Genomic DNA, 17695 nt, shown 5'->3' with positions numbered 1-17695 from the left:
AGGCTGGAGGTTTTCATCTCAGTTCCCCTGGTGGATGTCTCACTGTGATAGGCCTTCTGCTTACTATCCCATGTATAGCAGTAATAGTCAGCCTCATCCTCTGCCTGCACCCCAGAGATGACTAAATTCCAGAGGTTGTTGGAGGAGTCAGGGGAGACGGTGAATCGCTCTGGGATCCCTCTGCCTCTGCCCTGGTCACCGCTGGTGTTATAGTGGTACACAAACCGTGGGGCACTGCCCGACTTCTGCTGGTACCATCGCACCCTGTCATTGCCGATGCTGTACCCACTGCTCAGAGCACAGGAGAGCTTTACCCTAGTTCCTGGAGGTTCTGACACTGAGAGCGGCTGAGTCACCACGAGCTGGGAGCTGGTGCCTACAACAACAAGACCATACACACAATTGCCACAAATGTTAGCCTCAGCTCCCATGGGCCTTTACATCCCAGAGAAGAGCCTTGGGCCAGCAAAGCCTGGTCTAGCGGGGTGTCCTCACCTGTGCACCATGCCCCCAGGAGAACAATCACAGGAGCCCAGAGCATTGTGCAGAGATTTCACGCACCCAGAAGAAGCTCTTCAGTCACCCTGGCACCTGCTCCATGCTCCCGGCTTAAATTTCCCTCAGCAGAACCATCCCGAGCCTTTATGCAAATCTGCACAGCTGTTATTGGCTCTCTGCCTCAGTGGTAGGGCATCATGGGAAAATCAAAGCCTGGAAAACTCCATCCTGCCTATCAGCCATCTGACCCCGATGTAGGAAGCACCTTTGTAGTCAGTGAGGGAGTGGCAACAAGCTCCACTGAGCCGTGCCATTGGGGACAGCAATCCCTGGCAGATTCAGCTGCAGGGCCAAGGTTGGGTATTTCCAAGGCTGTCACTAAGGAAAGAGCCTCTCGACAGTGCCAGATTTAAGGGCAGGCAACTGCCTGGGGTGCCGAGTTTGGGGAGCGTCGGCCTCGGGGGGCTGGTTTTGTTGTTAGGAACAAAGGAGAAAATAGAATGTTTGAAGTAAAACGTTTCAGATGTGCCGTATGTGGATTCATTTTTCACTGACCTCCTAGAATGTTCTGGACCTTTGCAGAATCTCGTGGAACCTTCCAGACTTTCTGAGTGAGGTGAAGTTGGAGCCCAGCTGTGATATTGTGAACCTTGTTTTCTTGTGTAATTGTGAAAGCGTACTTGTGTTTTAATACCTGAAGAGTGTCAGTAGTGACTAAACAAGGACATATTCAAGAGATCTCTTTCAAACCCATTTGCTTTTATATGGCATCAATAAATACAGATTTAGAGATCCTAGGGTTCAAATTTATCGTCGTTTATGACAGGGATAAATCATGCACGCTAATCATGCATCAAAGTCGTAAAATGGGCTACAAATGCAATAAAAATACAGGAATCAAAACTTTAACAAATGGGGAGATGGGGGCACCGAAGACTCCTCGCTGGGGGCGCTATTTGGTCCCAGACCGGCCCTGCCTTCAGATAGTCTAGCGAGATCTACAATTATCTCAAGTTCTAGGGCCCTAAGGCCTTCAACTTCCCAAAGCCCTTCCTTTGGGAGGTAAGTTACAGAGGGGTTTGTTGCTAATGCTATTGGGCGGTCTTAGACTGCCACCTGCTGGTCTGTATAGAGTCTCTCAGGGCTTAAATCCTGTGAGGTCCTGACTGCCTCACAACTGACCTCAGTCAAACCCCAACTCTTGTGTCTCTAAACAGCCCCGGTGCTCTCAGCCTCACTGACTCCCCGACACGCTTCCTGTTATTGCTTCGGTCACAGCTCAGAGGCCCGGCACTCCGCAGAGACCTGATTTGTACTGAAAAGTGTCGTTTCACAGGTTTGGAAAGTGTGATCCCTTGTATGGATGGGTCCCCGTTAGACGGTCCCACACTTTAGGGCCCAGGCACATAGGGATAATCCACAACAATGATCCCCTTGGTCATGCTCCGCAGCATCCCATCCACGCAAGCTCCATGAGCCCAGATACCACGTGCCCTGCGTGGCAATTAAAGGGCAAAACCGGAAATCCAATCCCTTAATGCTGACACTGGTTTGGTATTGTAGGGTTGCTGGGGAAGGACGGCTTTCTAAAAGGAATGTTTTAAAGAATATTGAGGATTATTCTGAAAAGCAAAAGCGAAGCCTTCAATGGTCTTTACAAAGAGGCATGAGAAATAAGCGGCAGAGCCCACTGGCCTCCCAGCCTCGGCATTGTCTCAAAGGAACACAGACCAGGTTAGAACTTTGCTGCTCAGCTGGAGGGAAGTTGCACCGGGGCAAAGGACTCCAGTGGCGGCAGCTTTAGGTCCCCTTGTCGGTACTGGCTTTGCTTTACAAATGTGGAGTACGTGGAGCTTGGGCGCCCCCTGGGCCCGATCCGGGGAAGTGCTGAGCACATGCAGCTCTGGTGGAAGTCAGTGGGAGTTGGGAGCCCTCAGCACCCGAGAGGTGGGCTCACTCTATTTCCAGGAGGACAACTCCATGCAAATAGGAACATCAGCACTAGCGTCTGTGAGGGCGCTGTAGGAGAAGGAAGGTGAGATTACCCTTGTCTGTGTAACTCAAGAGACCATGACTGGAACAGTGTGTCCAGGTCTGGGGTCTGCAATTTTAAAAGGCCCTTGACAAGGTAGAGAGGGTTCACAGAAGAGCAACGTGAATATTTCTAGGCCTGGCAAACACTAATCGTCGGCTGAGTGACTTTATCTCTCACTATTTAGCTTGTGAAACAGAAGGTTAAGAGGTGACTTGATCACGGCGGAAGGGCAGATACTCAGGGCTGTTTAATTTAGCAGACCAAGGCAGAACAAGATCCAATGCCTGGGAGCTGCAGTTAGAAAAATACAAACTGGAAATGAAATGCACAGTAGTTAAGCACTGGAGCAGATTACAAAGGGCTGTGGTACATGAAGCCTGAGCAGGGTCTTTCTAAAAGAGATGGGCGAGTTCCACCAGATGTTTTGGGCGTGAGGCAGGAATTACTGCGTGAAGTTCTGTGGCCTCTCTCACACTGGAAGTCAGGCTGGATGATCACAATGGTCCCTTCTAGGCTGCAACTCCACAGAACTATGATCCAGAGCTAGAAGTGTAATAACGGTACCAGCCATTAGCCAGAAGAGATCTTCAAAAACCAGCTTCGGCTGGTCCCATATCACAGTATAATGCCTACTGTGGAATGGTTCCCACTGGTATCCTTGGGGCTGTGATCCCTCGTGCCCTGGTTTGATTTCCTTACTGTCTTTAACACAGTCTCTGCATCAGGCCAGTGATGTTGTGTCAGTAAAGGCCACAGCTTCGTAAGGCAATGAGGACTGACAGGAATTGGAGATCACATTTAGCCAGGAGCCAATCGACCGGGGCATCTCATAGGAACAAGAGACACACAGATGGGCTCCAGGCACTGTGTCACTATGGGTGAGAGGGGGTTTTGTTCCTCTTCTCTATGCAGCTGTATCACTGTGTACTGGTTAGATGTGCTGTCCCAGTCTGAGCAGTAGTAATCAGCATCGTCCTCCCCTTGAGCCCTGCTGATAGTTAAAAAGCAAGTGTTCCTGGAAGGGTCTTTAGAGGCAGTGAACCGATCAGGGACACCAGAGCCTTTATGCTGGGTAGAGTCATCCTTGTAATACAGCAGGTATCTTGGTTTCTCCCCTTGCTTCTGCTGGTACCAGCGTATGTAGGCATTGCTGATGCTGTATCCACTGCTCAGAACACATGCGAGTTGGGCAGTTTCTCCTGGAGTCGCTGACATAGTGAGTGGCTGAGTCAAAGTTAACTGGCAGCTGGAGCCTGAAACAACACAGAACCACAGGTCACCAAAGGGTCTATAAATGTGGGTGTGCCATGCACCAGGCACACTTCCTGACCTAGCTTCTGAGATCGAGCATGCAGTTATATTTACCTGCCCAACAGGCTACCAGAACGAGCAGTGTGGTGACCCAAGCCAGCCTAGGAACCGCACACCCAGCCAGAGCGGTCTCTGAATTCAGTGGTGCCTTCTCCGCTTGCTTCTTAAACCCTGTGATGTGAGCAGACATCCTGAATGCAAATCTGGACGCCTCTGATAGGCTTCAAGTAATCCTCAGCTCACTGGCACCCACCCCACAGGCAGCCGGGGACAGTCGGTGCGTTGCTGGGCTACGAGTAAGTGGTGACAGCCTCAGGTATTTTTATCCCATGAGGACACCCTTGAAAAATGTTTCCACCAGATTCCCCACAGCTGTTCAATTGGTTTGTTGCACTGTACAGTGGGAGGGGAGGACAATGGATTCCCCTGACCCTGTATCACTGGAGTCGCTGCTGAAGGCGGGACACAGGCCCAGTAGGGAGAATAATCTGTTCCAGGGTGGAAGGGTCGTTCCCTGGCAGAGTTTATTGGTGTCTTTGGTCTCCAGTGGGTTCTCTGCATTATCCCCCACAAGTGCAGAAGCTCAGCACCTTGCGCTGCATGGGACGGAGAAGGGGCGGTTGTGAAGGAGCTCAGGAAAGCCATGATCTGCCTCTGTCTAATGGTCTGTACAGAGCAGAGAATGATAAACTGGCAATCGAGAAGCTGCACCAGGTGCTGTTCCTATGACAACACTTATTATTACGCTTGGCACAATTCAATTTTTGAATATAATTTCGACAGATAATATCAATGTTTATTTTTACACTTTTTTCTATTTTTATCTCTTTAATTTTTCACAGTTGCGGGAAATTCTGGGTGGCTCAGACAACAATTATTCAATGACAGTAGATGTTGAGATTCAAAATGCTAAAGCTTTATCACCATTAAAACAAACACCACGTGTCAAAATACACCGACTACATATCCTTAAATCAAACCTTTGTAAGTTCTCAAGTAGCATTTTCTTGCTTTGCCTATCTGTAAAATTTGATTATTACTCATGGAAATATTTTTGGTTCTTTTTTGTGTATTCTGTGAAATCGACATTTACCACTAAATATCGAATCCTTCCAAACCTACTTATTTGGTGCAGTGTCTTGTGTTTATGAAATTTCTAACCCCTGCTTTCATCACTTTTCTGACTCGCACAGAGACAATCCTTTTAGTGCGTGAACCTTTCAGTGTTGCTAACCGCGAGTGTTCAAAAATCAGGACTCAGACATTAAAAATCCTGACAGTGGCTTAAAAATCAGGGGATTTTTCAATAAAATAAATGTGGGGCGCTTTTTATTTGCCTTGTGCTTCCTGCGCCTTTAGGGTTCCCATTTGCTAGATTTTCTCCACAACCATGAGAGCAGGAAAGTTATTTAAAAAATAAAAGCTGAGATTCTCCTGTGATCAGCTGTCTCCGGAAGCTCGTGCTTCAAGGAAAACCCCAAACATGAGGAGATTTGCAATAAAATCATGAGTTGGTGACAACACTGATCTCGTTGCTTTTTCTGGCGGTTTCACTCCTTTGTTTCTATTTCATCTCTACAATGTGTCCGATAAGTTTTCTTTTATCAAAGTCCTCAACACAGCAGTGCTTCCGATAAGAACCACTTCAGCTATGGGAAATGATCACATACTTTGACTAAACCTGCTCACTCAGTTACCTCTTTGGGATTGCTCCTGTGTGGGTTTAGCCCTATAATGGATCATCTCATACACACCTGATAGGTCAGGTAAGCCAAGCTCTGGCACAGGGGACAGCCTCACCTCTGAGATCAGAGAGCTAGCCCCACTAAACCAAGCCAAAGGGCTCTATACTGCTCTAGCTCTCCCTCATTCCAGAATGCACAGGGCCCCTAACTCAGCCTAACCCTCATAACAGAGTGACTCTCCCCTGCTCCCCCTTCTCATAGTGCCTGGTTTCCCCAGTAAAGAGCAATTAGCTCCAGCTGAATCCAGCCCCTGACTGGGCTCCCCAGCAATCACTGCAGTGAAGCCAGACACCTGCTGAAGACTCCCTGCTGAGGGAGAGGGTTTTAACTCTCCCCAGGTATGGCCAGCGCTTCCCCCTGACAAGCCTCTCCACTGCCCCTAAAAAGGCAGATTGGATGCAGGTCAATAGCTATGAAGACTGTCAGTGCACAGACAGGGTGGTTTGAGCTCACGCTGTCCAAGAGCTCCCTTTGAAGTGACTGATCCCCACCTCTCACAACAATGGATCCAGCGCTTTGTCACTGGCTTTCCCCAGTTAAGGACACCTCCAACCCCCCCCCGAGTGTCATCAGCACATGGCCTGAGAGGCTCTACTCAGTACTGGGGCACAACTGTGCACAAAGCCCCACGACTGCTGGGAGAGCCCCTGTGGGATGAGGAATTCCTTTGCACTCGTGCGTACCGTGCGCCGCTCCAGGGGAATGTGGGAGATTCTGCAGACAGGAGCATTGTCCTGTCACACAAATCACTGCATGGACCTGAGTCCTGTTTTCTGTACCAGAACTTGGGCAAATCAGACCACTGGAAGCCCCATGTCTGACCAGGGGATCCTGCCCCATGTGATGCACTTTACCTCCTGGGACAGGGACAGACCCCTCCCAATCCCCTGCCGTCCCACCCCTCTCTCCGTGGGGCAGGCTGGCAGGAGGAGGTTGTGGAGTGGCTGATGGACTCTCACAGGGAGAAAAGGACATCACCCCCGAATGGAGATGGGGGACGAGTTGCCCAGACTGGTTTGACTGGAGGGGAAGCTGGTCAGTCCCAAACTAGGAGAGGAGGCCAAGTGCACAGCTCAACCTCTGCCCCCCACACCAGGTCAGAGTGCGGGAGGGGGGAGGCGGAGGAGCTGTCTTTCCTCTACACATGCAGGCCCCCACCTGCCCCCTTGCGGGGAGTGAGGGGCACAAACCCACTGAGGATTACTCAGGCTGCAGGGGGACGTCTGAGGCCCAACTGCAGCCTGGGCAGGTCCCGGCAGGGCACCGACTGCAGAGCAGAGGGGAGGCAGGTTTGGGTCTCAGTTCCCCATCTGAGTGTCTCACTGGGTAGCCTTAAAAAGCCCTCCTTGATAGTGGTGAGTGAGGCAGTAATAATCAGCGTCGTCCTCCGTCAGGGCCCCGCTGATGGTTAAATAGGCCATGTTACCGGAGCTGGACCCAGAGAACCGCTCAGGGGTCCCTGACACTTTCACGTTAGCGTTGTAGATGAGGAGGCGAGGCACCCCGCCCCGCCGCTGCTGGATCCAGTACGGGTACTCGCTGGTGATGTCAGATAAGATGCTCAAGCTACAGGAGAGTTTGACAGTCCCTCCAGGAGACACCCACAACGAGGGCTCCTGAGTCACCGCGTACTGGGAGCTGGCACCTGGAAAGCACAGTACAAACAAAGCCATGAGACCCACCCTGCGGCATGGCACATTTGTGTGAAATTCCCGAGAGGGAGGGGGAAGGGAAGTTCAAACCCAGTCAAGGGCTGCCCTAGCACCATGGGCCCCTCTGTCACCTGAGCAGTAAGTGAGCAGCGTGAGGAACAGAGGGGCCCAGGCCATGGTGGGAATCCAGACAAGCTCGGCTTCCTGAGGCAAACGGGGTCTGTGTCTGGGACCCGCTGATTCTCTCTTAAATCCCCATCACTGGAGAATGGCCCCATCATGCAAATGTGCTCCCTGCTCCCTGGCTGCTGCTCTGGGCACCTGCATCGCCCCAAGACAGGGCAGAGACACACAGGGGATCTTTCTTACGTTTGCTGTGACTGTAAAGTAATGAGCTATATGAGGGAAAATATTAAGAAACTCCAGGAATCTGATGGATTAGGCCTAGTCCCCTCTCCCCTCAGCTTCAGTGCTATTCCCAGTCCCATACATCAGTGGTTCTCAACCAGGGGTACAAGTACCCCTGGGGGTACACAGAGGTCTTCCAGGGGGTACATCAACTCATCTAGATATTTGCCTAGTTTTACAACAAGCTACACAAAAAGCACTAGCAAAGTCAGTGCAAACTAAAATTTCATACAGACAATGACTTGTTTATACTGCTCTATATATGATATACTGAAATGTAAGTACAAGATTTATATAATCCAACTGATTTATTTTATAATTACATGGTAAAAATGAGAAAGTCGGGTATTTTTCAGTACTATTGTGGCTGTGACACTTGTGTATTTTTATGTCTGATTTTGTAAGCAAGTAGTTTTTAAGTGAGGTGACACCTGGGGTACACAAGACAAATCAGACTCCCGAAAGGGTACAGCAGCCTGGAAAGGTTGAGAGCCACTGCACACTGGTACCCCAGGTTTGCTGATGAGTTGGTTTGTGATGCAATACACAAAGGATTATCCTCACACTTCCTTCCCCTGAGCAGTACCTCCCTGAGCCCAGTGACGTCTTCAGCTCTGCTAAGGGTGACCCGTGTCCAAAGACGGGAAGCCGAGCTGTAATGATCTGATTTCCTCCATTCTCGGCTGCAGTCGGCCAGTCTCACTGGGTTGATCCTGTTCTGTTCTCACTTTGGAGCCAGTTTGGATTATTTTGGGGCTCTCGCACTGGCTGCTGTGACGTTTCCACACACACACAAAGCCAAACACGTATTTGGCCGTCTAGACGACTCATTTCAAGGAAAATAGCAAAGAAAGAACAAATGACAAGTCTCCGGGAGAAATCGCACGCACTCGGGAGACAGCGAGTGTACACATCGCTACCCTCCACAACTGGAGCACAAAAGGGCTGCTGATGCACCGCTGCCATGGCAACAGCAGGGAGTCCATGTTTAATGGTGCACGGCCCAGAGAACAGACTGATGACGTCTGTGCTCAGTTACACGGCCACATGCGTCACATCCGTCTTCTGAGCCTTGCTCTGCGGTAGTGTGTGTCCTTCTGCCCCAGTATGGGCTGCTGCTCCCTCCCCCCAGCACTCAGCTCAGACCAGCAGGGCTTGTGGGCCTGACCCGGTGACGTGTGGAACATCCCCAGTTCTCACTGGCTTCAAGTGGGAGACGAGGGTGCTCGGCCCTCCGGGAGGCCCTCAGCATTGCCCAGGTTCGGGCCCTACGTCGGTGGACAGGTTTCATTTCCTGGAGTCCCTCAGAGCACTTGGACATTTATCAGCAGCCCACTGGGCCAGAAGCTGACCATGGTGTGTGGCTCATCTGTGCACTATTAGAGCCCCTGTGCGAAGCCCTGGCATGACTGGTTCTCGGCCCTAGTGAGGCTGCATATGCAGATAGGCCTGAGCCTGACCCAGAATATTGGATCCAGTGCTTCATTTGCAATGACAGAGGTGCCAGGGCTCAAGCAATTTTTTTACTTTCATAACTGATGTAGCAAGCCCAGAGGCGCCGGGGCTATGAACTGCCAAGCCCAAAGGCACCGGGGCTACAAACTGCCAAGCCCAGAGGCACCGGGGCTATAAACTGCCAAGCCCAGAGGCACCAGGGCTATAAACTGCCAAGCCCAGAGGCACCGGGGCTGAGCCCTGGCAAGGCCTGGCACAAATTAAGCACCAGTCGGATCCGATCCTGCCACAGAGCATGCTAGCAGAGTTGGACATGGCTGTGATTCCAGTTCCAAGCTCCCTGGCTCCAGCCTGTCTCTCCCTCTGCGACCTGCCTGGTGAGAACTTCCATCCTTCTCTCAGGCGCTGCGGTAAGGCAGGGAATGGGGGTTGTGGGCAAGGAGCAGAGGAACGCTGAATGGTCTCTGTGCCCAGTGTCAGCGGCAGGGCGACAGGAAGCACAGAAGTGGAGCAAAACAGAGTCTTATTCAGTATGTCTACACAGCATTTGGACAGACTCGGGCTAGCCGAACTCACACTAATGTTTTAAAACCAGCTGTATACACAGCGCTTTGAAGTTGCAGCTTGGGCTAGGGCTCAAAAATAGCAGGTGGGTAGAGGAGAAAGGTTGCGTTGGCAAGTGGCCTCCTCTTCAGCCTTTTCCCCTCCTGCACACAGCATCCACTGAGCAGTAAGTTACCCCAACAAACAGATAAAGCCCGGTTTGGCCCTGGCCCCTGCCTCAAGCTCCAAGGGAGAAGAAATGTGGCTGCTGTCGGTGTCAGGAGGATAAAGCATACACGAGCCCCATCCAGTGGAGTCAGACTGAAATCACCCCTCTCGTTCACCACGGTGTCCTGCTCTCTCCGTTTGCATGAGTCAACGTTCATTAGGTCACACGATCTCCCATGGGAGGAGCCCGGCTGCAGAGAAATAACTGACTTGGGTTTCCAGGTGCCCGAGCTGGAGTCACAGTTACACTCTGCTGGTTTTTGCAGCTTAGCGCAGAATGGAGAGTTACTAGAGACAGAAACGCAGCTCTGTCCCCCGCCCCTGACTGCAGTGACCTCTCCCTGCACGGATTAGCTCTGGGGCAGAATGGTTAGGTCTTTGCTGTGGCTGACAGGGGATTTCAGCTCCCAATTTGCCTTGGAAAGAGAGCTGTGCCCTGGAACCTAGGGGAGCCCCATCTCTACAGCCACCCTGCAGAATGCAGCCTCCCACAACCAGATGCTCCTGCAGCTGCAGGCGGAGCAAACCTGTCTGAGCCAGGCTCTGTAATTTCCCCTTTTGCATTGCTGTGAAGTGGTGCAAAGCACAGATTTCTAAAGAGGGACTCGTTCCAAGAGGTCCCTCTGCAGGGACAAGTGACACAGCACAATGAGAGGTGCTCCGTTACCTCGGGGACGGGTTCCTAAGAGAATCTCTAGACAGTGAGAGAGACACAAAAGGCCCTAACTGCCGCTCTGCTCTCTGGAGTTGTCCCCAGTCACTCAGACTGCCGCAGGCAGGAGAAACTGGCAGATGGGGAGGCCTCCGGGTGACCATCCCTCAAGGTTTCAGGCTTTGTCCTTCAAGGTTATGAGGGGGGCTGTGAGTACTAGGAAGCAAGTGGCATATGTCTCCCAAGGGAACAGCAGCCCTCATGGGATCCAACAGGGTTTTGGTCTCACTTCCCGCTACCGACATGGATCTGGTGGAGTTTTGGTCTCAGTTCCCGAGGAAACTGCAGCACAGTGTTACTCCCCGCTTTACTGCCAGAGAGTCATAATCAGCATCATCTTCTGTGTGGGCCCCAGAGACTGGTAGATTGCAGGGGTCTCTGGAGAGTCTTTGGAGCAGAGAACTGATCAGGGACCCTGAGGCGGGGCCTGGTGAGAGTCATCTTTGTAACAGAGCAGCTATTCTGGAGGTTCTTAAATCTCCGCTGAAGCAAAGAGATGGGAGTAGCCAGGGATGCTGTCACCTCTTACGGCGCAGGCCCATCTAACAGTCTCTGCTGGGGACACCAGCACAGGGCTCGGCCAGGTCAATGCTGCCAACTGAGAGAAAACACAAACACGGCTCATCAACCCTGCTCCACGGAGAACTGGACTTTTGAACCGAGGCTGGTACCGGACCTGCCAGGAAAAGCCCCCATAGGCAGAGAATCGGAGATGCTTGGGCCCCATGCAGGGAGGAGATGGACAAAGGAAGGAGCCTGGCCCTGCAGTTCAATTGCTGCTGATTCTCGCGCCCGCCTCTCCCTTTGGGGGAACTGGCAGCACCTTTCAGAGCCTTAAACCCCCCACCACCACCACCAGCTGACTTCTGTCAGCTCAGCAAATGCAGGTTCATGACAGGCCATGTGGAATCTAGATCAAAGCAGCTCAGTCCCTGCTCCGGGACGGGGATTTTCCTTTTACAATTTAACACCCACAATACAGCCTGCAACATTCTATTCACCCTCTTGCCTGGGGTGAGCAGTTTGCAGGGCTGAGATGCCGTGAGTCACCTCTCCCGCACCCCGAACACGCCTCAGACTCCGTGACCAGGCCGCTGGGGGCACTCAGTGCTGGGGGGGAAGTGCTCAGCACTGGAATATATGTGCAGAGTGTGTTAGGGAAACAGTGGGTGGTGATTTCAAGATGAATGGGGCAGGGGAGCACCCTGCTGAGGATTTATCATTCTCATCTGCCTGGACTACTGCCCTGGTGGCTTTGGACTTTACCTCCATTTGGAGAGCTACAAACTGCCCCATGTGCTGCCTCACAGCGATGGGGCCCGGCCCTATGCTGCACTTGCTCTGTGATCCTGGTTTGACGGTGTGTAAATCCTGCACACAGCGATGTATCACTGCTGGGTTGGTGGTCCGCCCTGCCATGGCTGGGCTTAGGGAGGAGGGAGACAGTATATTGTGCTCTGCAGCCACCTCTAGGGAGGCCAGGATACAAATCACTGAGTTCCAGGTCATCTACCTGTCCTGGTTCCTCCTCCTGCCCAGTGTCATCCTATTAGTTTTAGGGAGCAGAAGGCTTTGGGACTCACATCGCAGGGATATGGGGAGAGTGGAGCTGCCCAGCCAAGTGCTCAAATGTAAACCTTTCCTACCAGGAGGGTGTGTGCAGCCCCATGGTACGATTCATGTAATGGATTTACACAGAATACCACATGGATGGATCTGGACTGACGTTGCACCCACCCCCCATCACACACAGACATGGCCAAGACTCCTCTCCCCTGTCCTCCACTGCCTTGGATCTTTGCTATTTCCAACTGTTATAAAGAGCCCTTGGCTGGAATTATTCTCTCAGAGACTCCTGCTGTTGGTACCCTAGAGATATTGGGCCATTCCCTGCTGACACATTCGTTGGATGAGATGGATTACGCTGGATTTAGTCTCTGGTGGAGATGGGAACACAGAGTGGCTGCCATCTTGGATCAGGCCCCTCTGGGCCCTCAGGATAATACAGAATCCAAGTGACTGTGTTCACTCTGTGTAAGATTGGGCTATTCAGATGCTGGCTACCAAACCCTTCCTGTCACTGACGGGCTGACTGGCACCAGACCTCCACGGACACACGTGATTTCACAGCTCTCCTGTGGCACGTATTGGATTCAGACACACCTGGGTCACTTCTAGAAGTGCAGGGGGTGGAGGTGTGAACATGCGGCCCGTGTAGTAGGAGATGGGGAGGTTGTAGAGAACATGACAGTCCTCAGCCAGTCCTGGATGCTAGAACAGCCCCTCTGTGCAGAGGATCCCAGAGCTCCCAATTTGCAGGCAGCCCCCACACCTCATGCAGTGCCAGGAGATCAGTCTAGGAGGAGAGGGATGTAGTGTGAGGGAAAAGCAATCCCTTAAACAAAGGCCGGGTACAACACGGCCAAGGAAGCCTCTCTCTGGGCACAGCTCTGCCCCTCTAGCCTCAAAGCTCTTCCTCAGCATCTCGCTCAGGGTTGGCCAGTGAAATGTGAAAGGTTTTTGTCTTGGTTCCCTCTCTGATTACACCACTGTGAGCATCTTAGCGCTGCTGTCCCAAGTCACACAGTAATAATCAGCGTCATCCTCGCCTTGGAGCCCAGAGATGGTTAAGTAGCCAACACTGCCGGAGGCAGAGCCAGAGAACCGGTCCGGGACCCCAGAGCCCCTGCCTGTGCTAGAATCACTGTAATAATAGAGCAGGTATCTGGGAGGATTCCCAGGGGTCTGTTGGTACCACCTCACTCCATTGCTACTGATGCTGTATCCTCCACTGACACTGCACGAGAGTTTCACTGTCTGCCCCGGAGACGCTGACACTGAGGGCGGCTGCGTCACCACGTGCTGGGCACAAGAACCTGCCAGAGACAAAACTCAGATCTGTTAGTGCTGCACGGCTTGTGCTAAACCCCTAATTAGATCATTTACCAGCACCCCAAAAGTCATCCTGGTTGGGAATTACCTGCCAGGAACAGCCCCAGGAGACAGAGAGGCAGAGCGCACAGGGCCATGGTGCAGGGAGGAGATGGACAGAGGGAGAGAAGGAGCCAACTCTGTCCTTGGGGTTCAACTGGTTCCTGCCTTTATGAAATCCCATAGCAGCGTTTGGAGCCCTAAGGGGCAGGCCACATGCAAATGAGCCCTGGGGGCCAGGCTGGGGTAAGCCAGAATGCAAATGAGCTGTGGTGCTCTCTGACCTGGCCGACTGCTCAGAGACATCTGATCGTCAGTATTTAGCACACTTGACTTTTTCTGCCCATTAATCACTCTGCTGCTGGCCCTTCTTTTCCCAGCAGAAAGAGAATTTGCATGGGAGAAACGGGAAAACTATGGATTTGTCTTCCAAAGCCCAACCCAGGTGTGTACGAAAGAACCCCAACCAACCCGAGAAAGCCCATGTTGAGCCCAAGCCCAGCCTCCAGCTCCGACAGAGAATTTCATCACTTCTCCTTCATCACTCGTTTTTGAGGTCTTGGCCACCAGACTAATACCATCGCCCCATCTAGTGATCGGAAGCAGTATTGTCTTTCTCTTCTTCACTGCACTTTCCTGTCTGTGCACCTGGTCCATTTGTGCATTGATCCACATGCACAAGTTTACATTCCTCATACCACAGAGGTTCCCCAAGGAGAGTCCAGCTGTTGAGATGTAACTGACTTAGTTCCTGCTGCCTTGCGCTTAGTATTGGATACAAATTTGATAATGTGCTTCACAGAACTTCTTCTGATTTTGTTTTCTTAATGGCCAGATTAAAGTGGACTCAGTCCAGTTTCTGTGAGTACTCACTAGTTTTGTGCATGATCCTTGCAAACCCAGTTTCAATAATATTTGGACATACATGAGGAAATCCGATCACTTGTGTGTGTAAGTGACAGTGTTCAGAAATATGTGTCCAAATGATGGCGTGTGATACTTTGCACGTGCACAAACAAAGGCCTCACAGGGAAAAGTGGCCCTTTTCATGTTTTGTTTCAGCAGAAAGCCATAGGGCGTGGGCAAAGAAAGGGCAGGCAGGAAACATAATTCTATACATACTAAAGGATTATTAGTTTTGTTCACATAGTGCTGCTTGTGTACCCGACGTCAGAGAATAGCGATATCGATCAAAGAAAGAACACAGCCCTGCACAAACGGGCTGCAGCCTGGAGGCTTGAGGCAGTGCAAGAGAGCAAAGGTGAAACAGGACAAACACACAGGGCCGGGTGGGTTTTACGGCTGGAATTTTTCACTGAGCCTGTGGGTGGCAGCCGTATGAAGGAGAAGGAAGCTGCTTGGTGAACACAAATGGGAAAGCGGCTGATCCAAGTGGAAGGTGCAGTATGAAGGAAACATAAAGGACAACATCCCCGAGCTCTCTCAGCTTCCCACTCAAGCCTCTGTCCCTTCCAGCCCCAGTTCTCTCCTCCCCCTACACGTTTGTTACCCCAGACAAATCCCCCTCTGCTCAGCCAGCTCTCCCCAGCAGTGAGCTTTCTTGGTGTATTGTGCTCTACAGACACCTCTAGGGAGGCCAGGATACAAATCACTGTCCTGGATTCCGCTTTCTGCTCCAGCATCTTCCCTTCCGCGTTCGGGAGGAAAAGGCCTTGGGGCTCACATTGAAGGGATGAGGGGAGAGCAGCACTGTCCAGCGAAGTGCTTACGTTGAAACCTCCTCTGTCTTTGAAGATGGGGGTTAAAACTGTCATAAGGAAATGACGGTCTCCATAGGTCCAAAGGGTTTGTGCTTCCCAATCATACCATGAATATAGTGGATTTACACAGAATTCCTCATGGCTGGATCTGGATTGAGGCTGCCCCTGCCCACCCCAAACACAGACAAGGCCAAGACTCCTCTCCTCTCATCCCCGCTGCCTTGGATCTTTAGCTATTTCCAGAATTTTAAAAGAGCCCTTGGCTGCAATTATTGTCTATCGGTCTCTTGCTGTCGGTACTTTAGGGATATTGAGCCCTTCACTGCTGGCAGGTTTGCTGGATGAGATGGATCATGCTGGATTTAGGCTTGGTCTACAGTTCCAATTTATGTCGGTATAACTACTTCACTCCATCTAGAAAAAAACCTACATTAGGGTTGGACAAGGTGCAGAGAAAGGCAACAAAAAATGCTTAGGGTTATGGAACAGCTTCCGCAAGGAGACTGGGACTGTTCAGCTTACAAAAGAAGATGACTAAGGGGTGGTATGATAGAGATCAATAAAATCAGGAATGATGGGGAGAAAGGGAATAAGGAAATGTTATTTACCCCTTCACATAACACAACAACCAGGAGTCACCCAATGAAATTAATAAGCAGCAGGTTTAAGACAAACACAAGGAAGTACTTCTTCATACAACGCACAGTCAACCTGTGGAACTCATTGCCAGGGGATATTGTGAAGGCCAAAAGGATAATTGGGTTCAAACAAGAAATTAGATCAGTTCCTGGAGGCTAGGTCCATCAATGCCTATTAGCTAAGACAGTCAGGGATGCCATCCCATGCTCTGGGTGTTCCTAAACCTCTGACTGCCAGAAGCTGAAACTGGGCGACAGGGGAGAGATCACTTGATATTTGTCCTGTTCTGTTCACTTCCTGTTAAGCGTCTGGGACCTGCCACTGTCAGAAGACAGGATACTGGGCTCAATGACCTTATGTTCTTATTTAAAATAACAAGACATTCATTAATAATAGTATTAAAACATCCTTTGCGTACTTGCCGAAGCTTGGATTATAGTTATAACAAGTTCCGTAACACAGAACACTGGGAATGCGGGGAGAGCTGTTTAGACAGGGCACCAGGTTTCTGGGAGACTATGGGAGGAGATTGCTGAGGTGTAGGGGCATTTTTAAATTGGCTTCTCCATGGCTCGTGGGTCCTTGTGGTGATTTCCAATGAGTTAGCTATCATTTCATAGCACCTGCCAGTGCACTAGATTGTAGCCACATGTGAAAGATTCCCTTCCCCCACTCACTGACTGCATTCTCAGATACGCTTTCTGTGAAGACCTGAGTTACAGCTCACACAGCCCCAGCACTTCAGACCAACCTGGGTCACCATCTACCTGCCCCTCACTCAGCAGGGTTTGCAAGAGAAGGGGGGTGATGTGGAGATCAACGTGAAGCAGGCCCCAGGGCAGGGCTGGCACACAGTGCCTGGGTGCAAGGGACAGTGACTCCCCAAGGAATGATCAAAGGCGTCTCTCTGTGTTTGTCAGCTTGTCTCTCTCTCTGTTGTCTGTGATGGTGTCTCTAGGGAGCTCATGGTCTGGCCCTCACGTGGGCACAGGCAGACAGGCTGGGTGGAGAGTTTTGGTCTCAGTTCTCTGTCTCCCTGTGTCGCTGTGATGAGTGTTACTTCTATCATCCCATACAGCACAGTAATAATCAGCATCATCCTCTGCCTGGACCCCAGCGATGACTAAATTCCAGCGGTTGCTGGAGGAGTCAGGGGAGACGGTGAATCGCGCTGGGATCCCTGTGCCCCTGCCCTGGTCACTGCTCGTGTAATAGTGGTACACAAACCGTGGGGCACTGTCCGACTTCTGCTGGTACCATCCCACCCTGTAGCTGCCGATGCTGTACCCTGAGGGCATGGTGCAGGCCAGTCTCACATTCTCTCCGGGGGACACGGACACCGAGGGCGTCTGAGTCAGCACAGGCTGCGAGCTGGAACCTGGAACGAGATAGAAAAGAAATGAGATGTGGCTCTGCCTGTGTGAAACTGGTGAGAGGGGCTGAGCCGCGGCCAGCATCTCAGAGCAGAGGATCAGGGGCATCTTTCTTCCCTACCCGAGCAATAAGTGAGCAGCGTGAGGAGCAGAGGGGCCCAGGCCATGGTGGGAATCCAGAAGAGCTCGGCTTCCTGAGGCAAACGGGTCTCTGGCTGGAACCCTGCAATTCTCTCTTAAACCCCAAGCGCTGGAGAACGGCCCCTTCATGCAAAGCCGCTCCCTGATCACTGGCGACGAAAGACAGCACAGCTCACTAGAGAAAGGCAGAGTTATTGGGTGGGATAATTCTGTAGTGTAAGGGCACCAGTTAGGTTGTGCAGGGGGGGCTGCCAACACACACACCCACAGTTTCATACAGGAGGTGTACTCCCAGGGGGAGCT

At 51.5% G+C, this 17695-nt stretch overlaps 1 pseudogene; it reads right to left on the bottom strand.

Moving 5' to 3' along the window:
* Positions 1 to 16855: 16855 nt before the first annotated feature.
* Positions 16856 to 17418, bottom strand: LOC144275812 (immunoglobulin lambda variable 5-37 pseudogene; annotated as a pseudogene).
* Between the last annotated feature and the right edge of the window lie 277 nt (positions 17419 to 17695).

The sequence above is a fragment of the Eretmochelys imbricata genome, chromosome 15 (assembly GCF_965152235.1).
Source record: "Eretmochelys imbricata isolate rEreImb1 chromosome 15, rEreImb1.hap1, whole genome shotgun sequence".
In the NCBI taxonomy this organism is placed as follows: domain Eukaryota; kingdom Metazoa; phylum Chordata; order Testudines; family Cheloniidae; genus Eretmochelys; species Eretmochelys imbricata.
The sequence above is the reverse complement of the archived record's forward strand: the minus strand, read 5'-3'. Positions and strand labels throughout refer to the sequence as shown.